General features: G+C 45.0%; 1 long non-coding RNA gene across 1 annotated transcript in view; it reads right to left on the reverse strand.

Annotated features, from left to right (window-relative positions):
- Positions 1-2,777: 2,777 nt before the first annotated feature.
- LOC137167388 (uncharacterized) overlaps positions 2,778-13,077 on the reverse strand; it is a 49,311-nt gene continuing 39,011 nt past the window's right edge. Inside the window, exon 4 of the long non-coding RNA XR_010924105.1 lies at positions 2,778-3,163. This is a non-coding gene — a long non-coding RNA (uncharacterized lncRNA). The remainder of the gene's footprint in view (positions 3,164-13,077) is intronic.

Here is a 13,077-nt window from a genome sequence, read left to right on the forward strand (position 1 = left end):
AATGCATCAGAACCTGCTCTCAGTTACACTGGTGGGACTCCACAGAACAGCACTAACATAACCAGAATGAGAGACAGTCCCAGGCCCTAGCCCAGACAAATGCAAGAGGTATTGTCTTTTCAGCTTTCTTGCTTTGTTTTAAAGTACAGTGATCTGTAATTTTAGAACTGAAGGTTTGAGAGATGACTTAGTCATTGTGTTTAGGTACATGTGGGGAATAGATTTCGGATTGAAAAACTCTTTAATCTAGCAGACAAAAATCATAAGGAGATCCATGGCTGGAACCTGAAGCTAGATAAATGCAGACTAGAAATAAGATGCAACACATGCTAATTAACCAGTGGAAGACTTCCCAAAGCAGATGGTAGATTCTCCATCATGTGAAGTGTTTAAATTCAGGATTGGACAGCTTTCTATAAACACATCCCATAACACAACCACAAGATATGGGCTTAATGCAGGGACCATTGGATGAAACGCTCTGGCCAGTGCTATTCAGTTTGGATGATCACAATGGTTCCTTCCAGCTTTAAAGACCTAGAAATTCACCAGCACAGATGCTAATTCTGCTGATAAATTACAATTTGTTGTGCTTCTTATTTAAATAGAAATGAGCCTGAACCCCAACAAGAAATCAGACAGCAGTAGCCAGGCTGTTCATGAGTATAGCAAGATCCAATTTGGAGGGGTCAGAAACTTATCATACCAAGACTGATTTAAAAAAAAAAAACAAGGAATACCTTCCAGCACAGACCTCCAACAGCTCCAGGTTCCCTTTCCTTCAGCTACTCTGACTGTCAGCAAGCCTGCCATCAGGGAGTTTTATAAAGGGATTCCCTACCCAAAAGCCTTTGCTGGGAAAACCTGCCTTTCTCTCTCTGGGTGATTGACAGCCCATCCAGCCAATCAGCTCTCTTCTCCCCACTCCTGGCTCTACATGCTCTACATGCTCATCTCCCCTCATAAGTCATGTTTTCTAGACCTTTCATCAATTTTGTTGCTCTTCTCTGGACTTCCTCCAATTTGTCCACACCTTTCCTGAAATGTGGCACCCAGAGCTGGACACAGTACTCCAGGTGAGGCCTAATCAGCACAGAATAGAGTGGAAGAATTACTTCGTGTCTTGCTTACAACATTCCTGCTAATGCAAAAAAAGCAAATATTATTCTGATATGTAACCGTGTTACACTGTTGACTCATATTTAGCTTGTGATCCACTATGACCCCCTCCCCCCCCGATCCCTTTCTGCAGCACTCTTTTCTAGGCAGTCATTTCCCATGTTGTATGTGTGCAACTGATTGCTCCTTCCTAAGTGAGCACTTTGCATTTGTCCTTATTGAATTTCATCCTATTTACTTCAGACCATTTCTCCAGTTTGTCCAGATCGTTTTGAATGTTAATCCTAGCCTCCAAAGCACTTACAACCCTTCCCAGCTTGCAAACTTTATAAGTGTACTCTCTGTCCCTCACTCCAAACTTGCCCCAGGTTCACCTCTCTTCACCAGGTTCAATCTTGCTCTGAAGGTTCACTAATCTTAGCCAATTTGGGAACCACTTTTCAAGCGAGAACGTGTCTAAGTCACAATCATGAGTCCAGTCTCGAGATGGAGCTGAACTCCATGTGCCTAAATGTTCATTTACACTAAGGTCCCTTTGCACCACTCTGGCAGCATAAATGGGTCTGATGCTCCAGTCCTGTTCACCTGATCCCACACCTGTCAGACCCAAATCCACAAAAGCAGCCAGGCTTGTAACTTCCATTGAAAGCAATGTTGTTTGCAGTGTAGTTTTAGCCATGTTGGGCTCAGGGTATTAGAAAGACAAGGTGGATGAAGTAAAATAGTTTATTGGTGAAATAGACATATTTACACAGAGGTCCCATGTCCCTTCCTTACGTAAACTGTTGTACATCACTGGAGGATGCTGTTATACCAAGATGACTGACACATTCCACACCTGAGGTGGATGAAGCCATTTCAGCCATGGCCACAGCCATTCCTATAGGTACACACTTTGAGATCCTTCGGCATGACCGGTGCTGTACTCCAAGCCAACAGGCATTTGGCTGCTGAGTACAAGGAGATAATAGCAGTATAAAGCCCCCATGTGTCTACTATTAATGTAATTCTCCTTCTCTGGAGACTGACCTGAGATGCGACCTTTGGTGAGTCACTCTGTACCTGTCACTCCGCTTCAGAATGAAAGCTCGTGGAGGCAGGGACTGAGAGGAAGGACTGGGCAGCAGTTAGGGAATTAACCTCAGACTCGGAAGGTCAGGATTTGAGATCAGGGTCAGGGTTTGAGATCCTGCCCTGCCGCGGGCCTCTTGTGTGATGTTGGCACGTCACCCACCCTCAGCTTCTCAAAGGTCTTCCGGCACCTAACTCCCATTGATTGATTTCTATGGGATTCGGGTAACTAAATACCTTTGAAGATCCTGGCCTGAGCCTCTTTGTGCCTCAATTTTCCCATCTGTACAATGGGATAATAGCCCTGCTGCCCTACCTCACAGGGGGTTGTAAGGATAAATATGCTAAGGAGACCCAAGTGTTATGGAGGCCACAGAAGTAACTAAGACAGGTAGCCTGTCACTTGTTATGGATATGCTCGTCACATAGCACAAGGAGGATTTCATCTCGTCTAAGAGCCGTCTTAATGCAAAACTAATAATATGTCATCTGCCTTATCTGATTAGGTTAGTCTCATTTGATCTTTGCAAAACTCCTTTAATCACCTTGCAATTTCCACGTCGTTATAAATGAAGACGCCATAAACATTTTCAGCAATCCAAGTTTTATTTTTGGCAATCTTTTTTTTTTTTTTTTTAGTACAAGAAAGGCAGTCGTAAAAAAAAAAAAAATCCTGAACAAGACAGAGGCTGAGAAAACATGAACAGGGTCCCCACGCTTTCCGCTGAAGTGCCTTCATTTCATTATCATTAAATTTGCCTAGTAATTAGATTTCCGTACATGAATATTTAAAAAAAAAAAAAAAAAGTAACAGACAGGCTGTCAGAAAAAGCACGACGACATCAATTTGATAATTTTTTAGACAGAGACATTCAGAAGCAATTAACACAGATTTCCAGGGTTTTAGGAGTTTTCTGCTCTTTCTTTATTTCTTTGATTATCAAATTCTTTCTTTCCGGCTTGCATCTTTCACCTGAAAATCAGAAAGAGAAAAAACAAAAACACTCTAAATATCAACACTTCAATTATTTTTAATGTTTTACCAAGAGATTAAAGTGATCTCAAGGCCATTTTTCTTTCTATCCATCCATGCTGCGGGACTTGCTTAGCATGCTAAAGCATTGCTGTCTTCCCCTACCCCCCCATCCTTGCTAAACAGAGACAGGCATGAGCTTGGGTCACATATTAGACCTCCCCTCTCCTGCAAGGCCAGATTAAATTAAGGTTGCATGAAGCTTCTGTCTTGATCTTCAGGCATTTCTGCTGAAAACAGTGATTTTGATCAGTATTTGCATAATTGTACAGTTACGTATTCACCGGCACCCTAATTATACAATCTATGTTCAACACCGTTCCAGACAGGGAAAAGGCTTGCGACGGGCATACTAAACTGGTACTGTATGTACCTATCTACAGACTCCACCCTGGAGTCTAATATCCTCCAAACCTGGATCGCAGGGTACACACCAGAGTGGTTGGGGAACTAAATCCATTCTCCAACCTTGCCCTACGCCCTTCCCACAGGGCTATTCCATGCTATTGGCTGGAATCATCTAGAAGCCCCACCAAAATGAGATTGTGCTAGGGTCAGTGGTCACATCGTTTGACTGTCCCTGCCCTGAAAAGCTTACAACCTGAATAGACAAGGGGTGGGGAAATTATCCCCTTTTTACAGCTGGGAAACTGAGGCACAGAAAGATTAAGCTGACTTGCCCAAGATCACGCAGGCAGTGTGTGATGGAGGCAGGAATGCAACCCAGATCTCATGAGGCCCAGCCCCATGCATCTCCTCAGGGGCCAAAGGCCGCTGGAGTCCTATAAATATGCCCGCAGCTGGCCGGCCATATTGGCCTTCCACACCAGCTTATGCAAGGCTGGCACAGAGACCCTCTTCACAGGGCCAGCGAAGGAACAGCCGGGCCCTTCACACAGCCACTGAAGTACGGTGAATTTCACCTGGGCACATAGGAGCATTGCAACTGTGGCGACAGCACTCCGGGCACAGACATGCAAAGCTTAGCTTTGGTGAAGTCAATGGCAGCTCCTCCGATTGGCACCCACTGAGGATGGGGCTTGTGCTGACTTTCCCGTGGTCAGCATCTGGCCACAGAAACCTGGTTCCCTCTCGCTGCTCGTTCCTGCCAGAGCTGGGCTGGCGATGAAGCATTTGTTCCCTGCGTTTCGCCCTCTTTTCCCCACCTGCAGTTTTCTCAAAACGGTTTCACCCAAGAATTTCCCACACATAAAAGCTGGCCCCGGAGCAGTTCATTGTAACAGCTATTCCTGCTGTTGTGATTGGCTGCAGAGGTCACATGGTGTGGTTCCAGTCCCCTGACTGGAAGCAGGTGTCTGGCCCAAACAGAAAATTTGCTTTCTATGAATATGCATAATAGTGACTTTTGTGAATATTAATAGTAAATAATATATCTGTTTAAAATTCACTGTTTTCTACCACAATAGCACTGGAACGCCATCGTGCTGGGCACTGTACGAATACATAGTGCAAGACAAACCTGCCCCAAAGAGCTTACAATCCAAATAGAGCCAGATAAAGAGTGAGAGGGGAAACTGAGGCACAGAGCAGTGGAATGACTTTCTCAAGAGCACACAGCACACCGGAGACAGAAACGGAACCCAGGTCTCCTAGTCCACCCCATTGTCCACTAGCCCATGCTGTTTCACACACACTCTTCCTAAGAAGCTGACTCTATAGGGGAGCGTGAATTCAATTCCCAGCTCCATCGGAGTCACTTTGTGACCTTGGGTGAGTTACTTAATGTCTCTGCATCTCTGTAAAATGAGGGTAAAAATCGTTTGACTAATTAGATTGTAAACTCTTTGAGCAGAGACCGTCTCCTCTTCCTTTGGGCATGTACAACACTCAGAAGAGCTGAGCAGGAAAACTTCAATGGACTTGTTTTCCATTGGATAATGCAGTTCTGTCAAAGTCAGAATGCTTGACGAAAAGGTGTCAAATCCCCTGAAATTCCATTTTGGTTGGGAAAAAAACAGGGAAAATAGTTCAGACAACATTGAAATGGAAATGTTTTGATTTTTCCTTTCAAAACAACTTTTGCTTTAGCTTTTTTTTTTAAAAATTTATATTATATTCTATCATTAGAACGTATACCATTTATACAAGTCAACATAGAAATGAACTGTTTGGGCTGACCTGAAGTGAATTTTTTTGTTCAGAATTTCCGTTTGTGAAGAATTTTGAAATTTGCAGGGTTTGTTCCTAATTTGAACCAAAACAAACTTCAAAAATCTTCCATGAAATGCTATTTCTGTTCTCCGCACAGTTCTAGCACCTAGCACAACAGGGAGCTGATTTTTGGTTGCTTCCGTAGCACAAATGATCAATAACTGTTACCAGAACCTGCATTAAGAGACTTATCTACTTGACAATAGCCCTGTAAACAAATTCTTCCCACATCAATCATTTTGTTTCATTTTATGGCTTACGCAATTGCTTGCCACATGTTTTAAAGACAAGAGTTCAAATTCTGATCTCTGTGACTCTTGCGCAAATACCAAGTAAAGTCACTGAAGTTAATAGGTTTACGCTAGACTTACATTGAGAGCAAAATTTAACCTGTGGGACCCACATTGGAACATAGGGCAGTGCAGAACTATAGTCAGTGGGTGTTAAAACCAGCAGGTCATAAAACACATGCATCAAAAATGCTCAGTCAGAGGGTATATAGATGGATGAATGCAAGCATTTTGACCTGGGCACATGCTGATTTTTTTTATTATTATTTTGAGGACTTTTTTTAAAAAGTTACACAAAGAAAGAAAGAAAATCCTAGACCTCAGTCCAGGTCATGCCTCCCCGAAATCTCCTTTGCGAGGGCTTTACTGGAAGGAGCAGGGAGTGGAAGCAGTTGGTACGAGCGAGCAGAGAGCCCAAATCAAAAACATGTGAGCAGATTTAAAAAAAAAAAAAAAAAAAAAAAAATCAATCCCCCATTTGATGCAGAGGAAATCCCACTAATTATAAAGAAGGGGCTTATTTCCTGGAGTCACTTTTGTTTGAAGTCATCGCAACTAGTATTAATTACTCTACTTTATGGAATATGGAAAATCAATCTCCAAGTCCTTGGGTGCTATGCTGGGGCTGGTCTTCACAGGGCTGGCTCTGATGCCTGGCATGGACCTGTTTGTTCACATGAATGTCTTACCTGCTGTCACATGAAATAGCAGGGAGGTGTTTCAACCTGCTTTAAAAAGGGGGTTTTAACAAAAAGGACTCATTTATCCAGGCGATCTCCCTGATTGCTCTTTGTGTCTGCTGGGAGTCCCGCTTTGATCTCACCTCGTCAGAAATCAGGTTTGGAAACAGGATGTTGCAAATATAAACGAAGCCCAGGAAAAGAAGCTAACCCTAAGGGTAGAAAAGGACCATGTCCTTAAAAGGAAGGGTGGTGTTGCCGGTAAGGTGCTGGACTGGGCTTTGGGGTTCTGGGTTCAATCTCTGGCCTTGCTGCACTTTCCCTGGGGAAGTCCTGAATGCCCAGATCCACAAAGGGACTTAGATGTTGTACGCTGAGCGCCGCAGCACCTAGCTGTCAGTGCCAGCCCTGAATTCGGGGAGAGAGATGAGGCTTCAGAATGGGGTCCCCAAAAGCCAGCATGCTCCAAAGTAGCCAGTGGGAGTTGCTGAGACGCATTGAACAAGGAGTTAGGCACTTCACTGGCGTAAGAGCTTTTGAAAATTGCACTAGGCATCTATCGGCATGTTTAGCTGCCTAAATGCTTTGACAATCTGTCCCTCGCTCTCTATGCTTCCCTCCACAGTCTATAAAAAAGGGAGCCGAGCCCCTACTTCCCATGCTTCCTATTTAGGCCCCAATCCAGCAAAGACTTGCACCTGGTAATGAACATTACACATGTAATTTCAGTGCGTAAGGATCAGGGCCTTAGGTGATACGGATGACAGGCCAGGGATATGTTGCATTTGGGTGCGGGTTTGTACAGAGAGTAGCACAACGGAGACCTGATCCGGGTTAGGGCTTCTGTTTGCCATATTGATAATAAAAGACTCTTCCAGAGAAAAGTGCATGCTGAGTTTTCATTTTTGGATGCATATTGCCAACTCTAAGCGTTCAGCTATTATAAGCCAGGCTCCAAAAAAATCATGAGATGGACTTTCAAATCATGAGATTTTGAGGGGGAAAAAAACATGAGGGTTCTTTTTTCTTGCCTTCTGGTGCTAGAGCCTTCTTGAGTCACATTTTCAGGCTTTTCTTTGCGACCACAAGGGCTAGAAACTTACTTTCAAAAACCCCCCAGAAGCTGAGGTACTCACTTAATCACCTGACTCCAGGAGCTGGGGCTTTAAGAAAAGCATCAGGGATCATGAAAGTTGGAAACACTGCTACAAAAAGAGCCTTGGCTCATGAAGAAGTGGGTTGTACAGGACACAAGTTTGCTCCTCTGGGTTTTCTTTGCTCCCACTAGGAGTTTCCACAGAGCAAATAACCAAATGCTACTTGAAGAATCAAGGGGAGATTTGAAGCTACATGCGATTGCTTGAAATTCTGCACATGCCACCAAGCTTAAGGATTGCCCTAGGAATGTCTCTTTCAGGTCATGAGTATCTCAGGCAGAAAACAAACCAAAGCAAAAAAATGGGTATCTTCCTAAGAAACAAATTGGAGAAAAATCTATCACCACTAAACCAAGGTCTGGATTCTTTCAGAAAAAAACCAATGAACTCTTCACTCAGACTAACTGTGCCATTGTAGGGCCTGATTTTTAAAGGAGTCTCAGGTTTTACAGGTACAATGAATTGTACAGGCCTCAGATTTGCATTACAGGTGCAGTTTGCCAAGCATTTAGCTATCTGAATTGTCAGTACAATCAGGTATTTGAGACATTAAAGAACTGAGCTGGAACTTGGCAGTTCTGGTTCAGTTCCAGGCTCTGCCCCTGGCTACTTGTGACAGTGTGGGCAAATCACAAGGATTTACTTGGGTCTCACTTCCCTCCCATCTATAAAAACAGGGATGATGAGGATTCTGTCTGTCTTGACTACTTAGATTATAAGCTCTTTAAGGCAGGGGCTGGTCTTTTAATAAGTGTATGTACAGCGCCTAGCACAATAGGCCCCAACCTAATTTAGAATGTCTATGTACTGCCATAATAATAATTTGGAGGTCTAAAAGCCATCAGTTGCATCTGCATCGTGCTCACAAATTTGTACTCATCTGATTATGGGCACAAATATGAAAGCCAGTTTTAAGAATTAAACTCCATCTAATTATTTTAGTCTTTCATACAAGGTACAAAATCCACTGCAGGTCATTACATTTCATCTCCCTAAATTCCTCCAGCAGTTTCAACTGAACATACTGTTCTGCTTTCACTTCCTGTTACTGTGTGCTGTTAAGCACCTGCCAAGTTCCACCCCAGAAACAAAAGCATTTCAGAGACAGGTAAACTGTTTGCTCTGTAACCCTTACAAAGCTTGGAGGAGAGATATGAGGCATATTCATTTAATGAACCTGATTCTCTAACTGCCCCGCACCTTGTGCAATCGTTCACCCCAGTGCAAGATGAGCACATGCTAACACTCTGATCTGGTAGCATTTTGCATTCACTTTGCAATGGTGTAAATGACTTCATAAGGGGAACAGAATCAGGCCCAGTGGTTATAAAGTTCTTATAAGTTCTATTTTCAATAGAATTTAGGATTTCCAGGCCTACCTTCTGCCCGGATTTCTGTCCCAGTATAACTATATCAGTTAGGGGGGTGAGTTTTTTTATCAGTACAACCTTTACACTACTGTAAAAGTGCCTTATACCAGTACAGCTATTGCCTTTTGCAAGTAGGAATAGCGATATTTGTGTAAGCCTTTGCATGCCTATACACCTGCAGCGTTGCTTTCACTGTGCTGGAATGGTTAAAGGGATCCAACTTGTGGGTATAAAAAGGTCTAAGTCATCTGGCACTTTTGACAATTTTAGCCTTAATTGTTATAAGAGTGAGGGAAAGGGAGGTTTTCCACACAGAGGTAAGCTGAGGCACGGAAAGGGACCGTGACCTGCCTGAAGTCACACAGCCGGTTAGTGGCCAGGCTGGGAAAAGACTTTAATAGCTCCTGAGAGCGCCAAGGTTGGGAGAGGAAAAGTTTTTCTATTTGACCCAATCTTGGTGAGAGAGAGATGTTTCTGAGCTACTTCAGCGCCCGTCAGCCCTGCACACATGGAACGCCCAGCGGGGCCATGAGCGTCCAGCCTGCAGCGGGTATGAAGGACTAGGCCCTGTGCTCTGTATGAGTGACACTTCCACCCCCCACACACCCAACACTGGGGAAATCTGGCAGTGATTACTTCAGAATGAAAGAGGTGCCGGGGCTCAAGCAATTTTTTTACTTTCATAACTGCTGGGGCTATGACGTGCCAAGCCTAGCAGCAGAGATTGGGCTGACTAAGCACACGCTCCCCCCGCCCCCGCCTTCCTCCTCTCAGAGCGATTTGCAGTGGTTTTTCAATGTGTGCCTATGCCCATCCGCCCTAACTGACAGGTGACATTAGCGCAGCTGTTGAAAGGAGGAACAGGACAACAGAACGCATTGCCCCTCGCCTGGGAGCAGAGCTGCTGGGTCAGATTTGCTCGCAGCATTTTAAACTCACGCTCAGCAGACATCAGTGAAGCTGCACGGGACGTGCTGAGCCGTGCGACGGCAGCTAAGGGGCTGCACTGGAAGCGGACTGTCTGAGTAGCGTCGCCTGAAAGCGGTCGGCACATTCTCAGCAGCAAGCCTGTCTACAGAAATAGGGGTGGGCTAGTGAAAAGCTGACCTCAAAAAGTTACCAGGGACCAGATTGTGGGGCGGTGTAAGTGAGTGTAACTACAATGATGGCAGCCCAGCGCCACTGCTTTACAGCAGCTGTGGATCTGGTCAGCTGTTTAGACAGGCGCAGAGGTCAAGTAGGCAGACTTACAAGAGTGGAAGGCAGGTATTATCCCAGGATCGGCCACAAGCCTCGGGCAATTGCCTTTGCCTCTCTGTGCCTCAGTTTCCCCATCTGTAAAATGAGGGTAATAGTGACCTACCTCAGGTCACTGGTTGTGAGGTTTAATTACTTTATGGGCATGAAACGCTTCTCATTTACATTAGATTTAGACTGGTAGCTCTATTGACTTCAATGGACTTAGCCCTAATTTACATTGGCATGAATGAAGTCAGAATCCAGCACTATACATATAAAAAATACTAAGGATTAAGGCGCCTGACTCCCCTCTCACACCAGTGTAAATCCAGAGCAGCTCGTTAAGTCAATGCCTTTACACAGATATGAAACCAGTTTAAGTGAGAGGAGAATCAAACCCTTGTGTTTGGAAACCAGGCTGAAAAATCTCAGCCACGAGAGGTTTCGCTCTAGATTTCAAGCACTTACATTTCCAAAAGAACTGCAGAGTCACTCAAGTTAGCATGTCAAGAGAAAGACTGTGGGGATGCAAAGGATTTGCCTTGACTTGCTGACTTGTGTAAAACCTACAAACTGCCTTGTCTTCATTAGGATTTTACCTGATGTTAGTTACAGGGTGTCAGCCTATGGCCTGATTCACTGTTGCCCTGCGCCTTGCACGCTTCATAGGCACCAATGCAAAGTGAGCAGAATAAGCTATGGAATAAGAACAGGCAGCTTTCCACGCTCACTTTGCACAGGGGTAGAGGACAGTACAAGGTGCAGGGCAAGGGTTACGAATCAGGCTCTGAGCATTTAAAGTCAAAGTAACTTTTTCAAACAAGGGACATTCGTGCCTCTGACGTTTTTCCGCTCACTGCAGAAATCAGTCTGCCCTTCCCTAGAGTGGGCTCATTGCTCTGGTTCAAAGCCTTTCTATGCTTTGCCCTGTGCTTTTTGCTGACAAGCTCCAGCAGAGTCCCGGCTGCATCGCTCCACCCAGTTTGGCCGAGAAAGCTATCCACAGTGTATCAGCATCCAGAGAAGAAATATAAATGAGTTCAAAAATATATATTTAGATAAGCTCATGGAGGATGAATCCATCAAGGGCTATTAACCAAAACCATCAGGGATGCAACCCTTGCTCCGGGTGCTCCTAAACCTTGGCCTGTCAGAAGCATTGGCCGCTGTGGGAGACAGAATACTGGGCTAGACAGGCCATTGGTCTGACTCAATATGGCTGATCTTATGTCCTTATGCAGGATGGACTTGTGGGTCAGGCACTTATCTAGGGCCTTGGAGAACTGGGTTCCAAATGCCCCCAGGCAGCACAAAAGTTTCCCTTAATTGTCTTTGGCAAGTCACTTAGTCGGTTGGCATTCCAGCGCCTAGCACAACAGGGCACTGAGCTCAGCTGGAGCCATCTGAGGACTAACATTATATAATCATAATTCCCCATGTAGGGCAGGCACTGGAGGGAAAAAACCCTCTGAGGCCTTTCATTGAAGCGGATGTGCAGAACAGACACCATCCTCTGGCTAATGGGTCAGCAGCTTTTCTTTGAGCACATGGTACCTGAGGGAGGATGCTAATGGCTGGTGGGTTATACAACAATCCACGATGGACCCAAAACAAAACACGGATCTCAAACCAGCACTGGAATCTGGGAGATTCCAACTGAACCCAAGCTGAGCCCGCCTCTAATACCACTTTGCTTTTTCTCTAGCACCTTCAGAGACAAGGATGGCTTAAAACCTGAATAAATTCATCTGCTGGGAGGTAAATCGCCCCATTTCGCAGAGGGAAAAAAACTGAGCCAGGGCAAAAGAAAATTATTTAAACATAAGAGGCGTTTTGACACAGGGCACATTTTATAATGTGATCCACCTCAACTCACCTATAGCAGAACTAGCTGTCCTGACTCCTGGTCTGTTATCTTAAGTCCTAGATGAGAGTTTTATCCTTCAATATGTGGGCAGGCCTGGTTAGATCATAACGAAAAGAAAGAGGGGTGTGGGAAAGTCCGAGAACCACTGCACTCGACCCTCCTACTGCTCGAGAGGGGTCACTTTATCTCACTGTAACTTCCCACGAAAGAAATTAAAAAAAATATATTGAAAAGTAAAACTATTCCTATGTTCTTTGTCTTCCCAAATGTAAAAGTGATCTGGAATGGGGATCTGTGACAGAGCTTCATAGACCTGGATCCTCAAAGGCAGAGGCACCTCAGACCCATTGGAGAGCACCCAGAAGGCAGAAAAACCCACGGTCCCTGCCTTTCTGATCTGGCGGAAAATTCCTTCCCAACCCCAAACCTGGCGATTAGTTAGACTCCGAGCGTGTGAACAAACCCGCCAGCCAAACATCAAGAAAGAGGAGGTGACAATCAGCAAGAGAGCACCGAACACAATATCAGAGGGCGAGCAAAATAGTCCGAGGCTGGTTATGGTGAGGGCCATTCTAGGGCAACAGGTGACAGACATTTTTCCATAAGCCCATCGCAGCAAAAATGAACCCAGAGTCCACACCAGACAGCGGGATTCTTCCCACAGTCCCCAGTAGAGGAGGGCCCCCCTGATTTGGGACAGACATTTCAGCAAGGGCTTAAATCCCATGGCAGTCTAGGAGACTTAAGCACATGCTTAAGTGCTTTCCTCAGCTGAGGCTGAAGCAAAGGCTGAGATGGGGTTTTGGGCAATTCAGTAGTGGCGGGGGTGGAAGAAAATTGGTCAAGATCCCATCTCAGCCGCTACCGAGAGCGGAAGGTGGAAAGTTTCCATCAGCGCCCCTTTTCTTTTGTCCCAATGAAAGGGTGAAGAAAGGAGAACAGGAAGAGAAAGGCGGAAGACCAGGTCCCTGCTGGCGATGTTGCCGCTATACAACTAGGATCTCACTGAGACGCCCATAACAAACAGCTCGGCGAAAACAGACCAGGGTCCGTTTGTCAGTTTCCCTTCATTATTCGCA

The sequence above is a fragment of the Emydura macquarii genome, unplaced genomic scaffold (assembly GCF_026122565.2).
Source record: "Emydura macquarii macquarii isolate MOO-44397 ecotype Brisbane River unplaced genomic scaffold, CSIRO-AGI_Emac_v2 contig_2924, whole genome shotgun sequence".
Classification (NCBI taxonomy): Eukaryota; Metazoa; Chordata; order Testudines; family Chelidae; genus Emydura; species Emydura macquarii.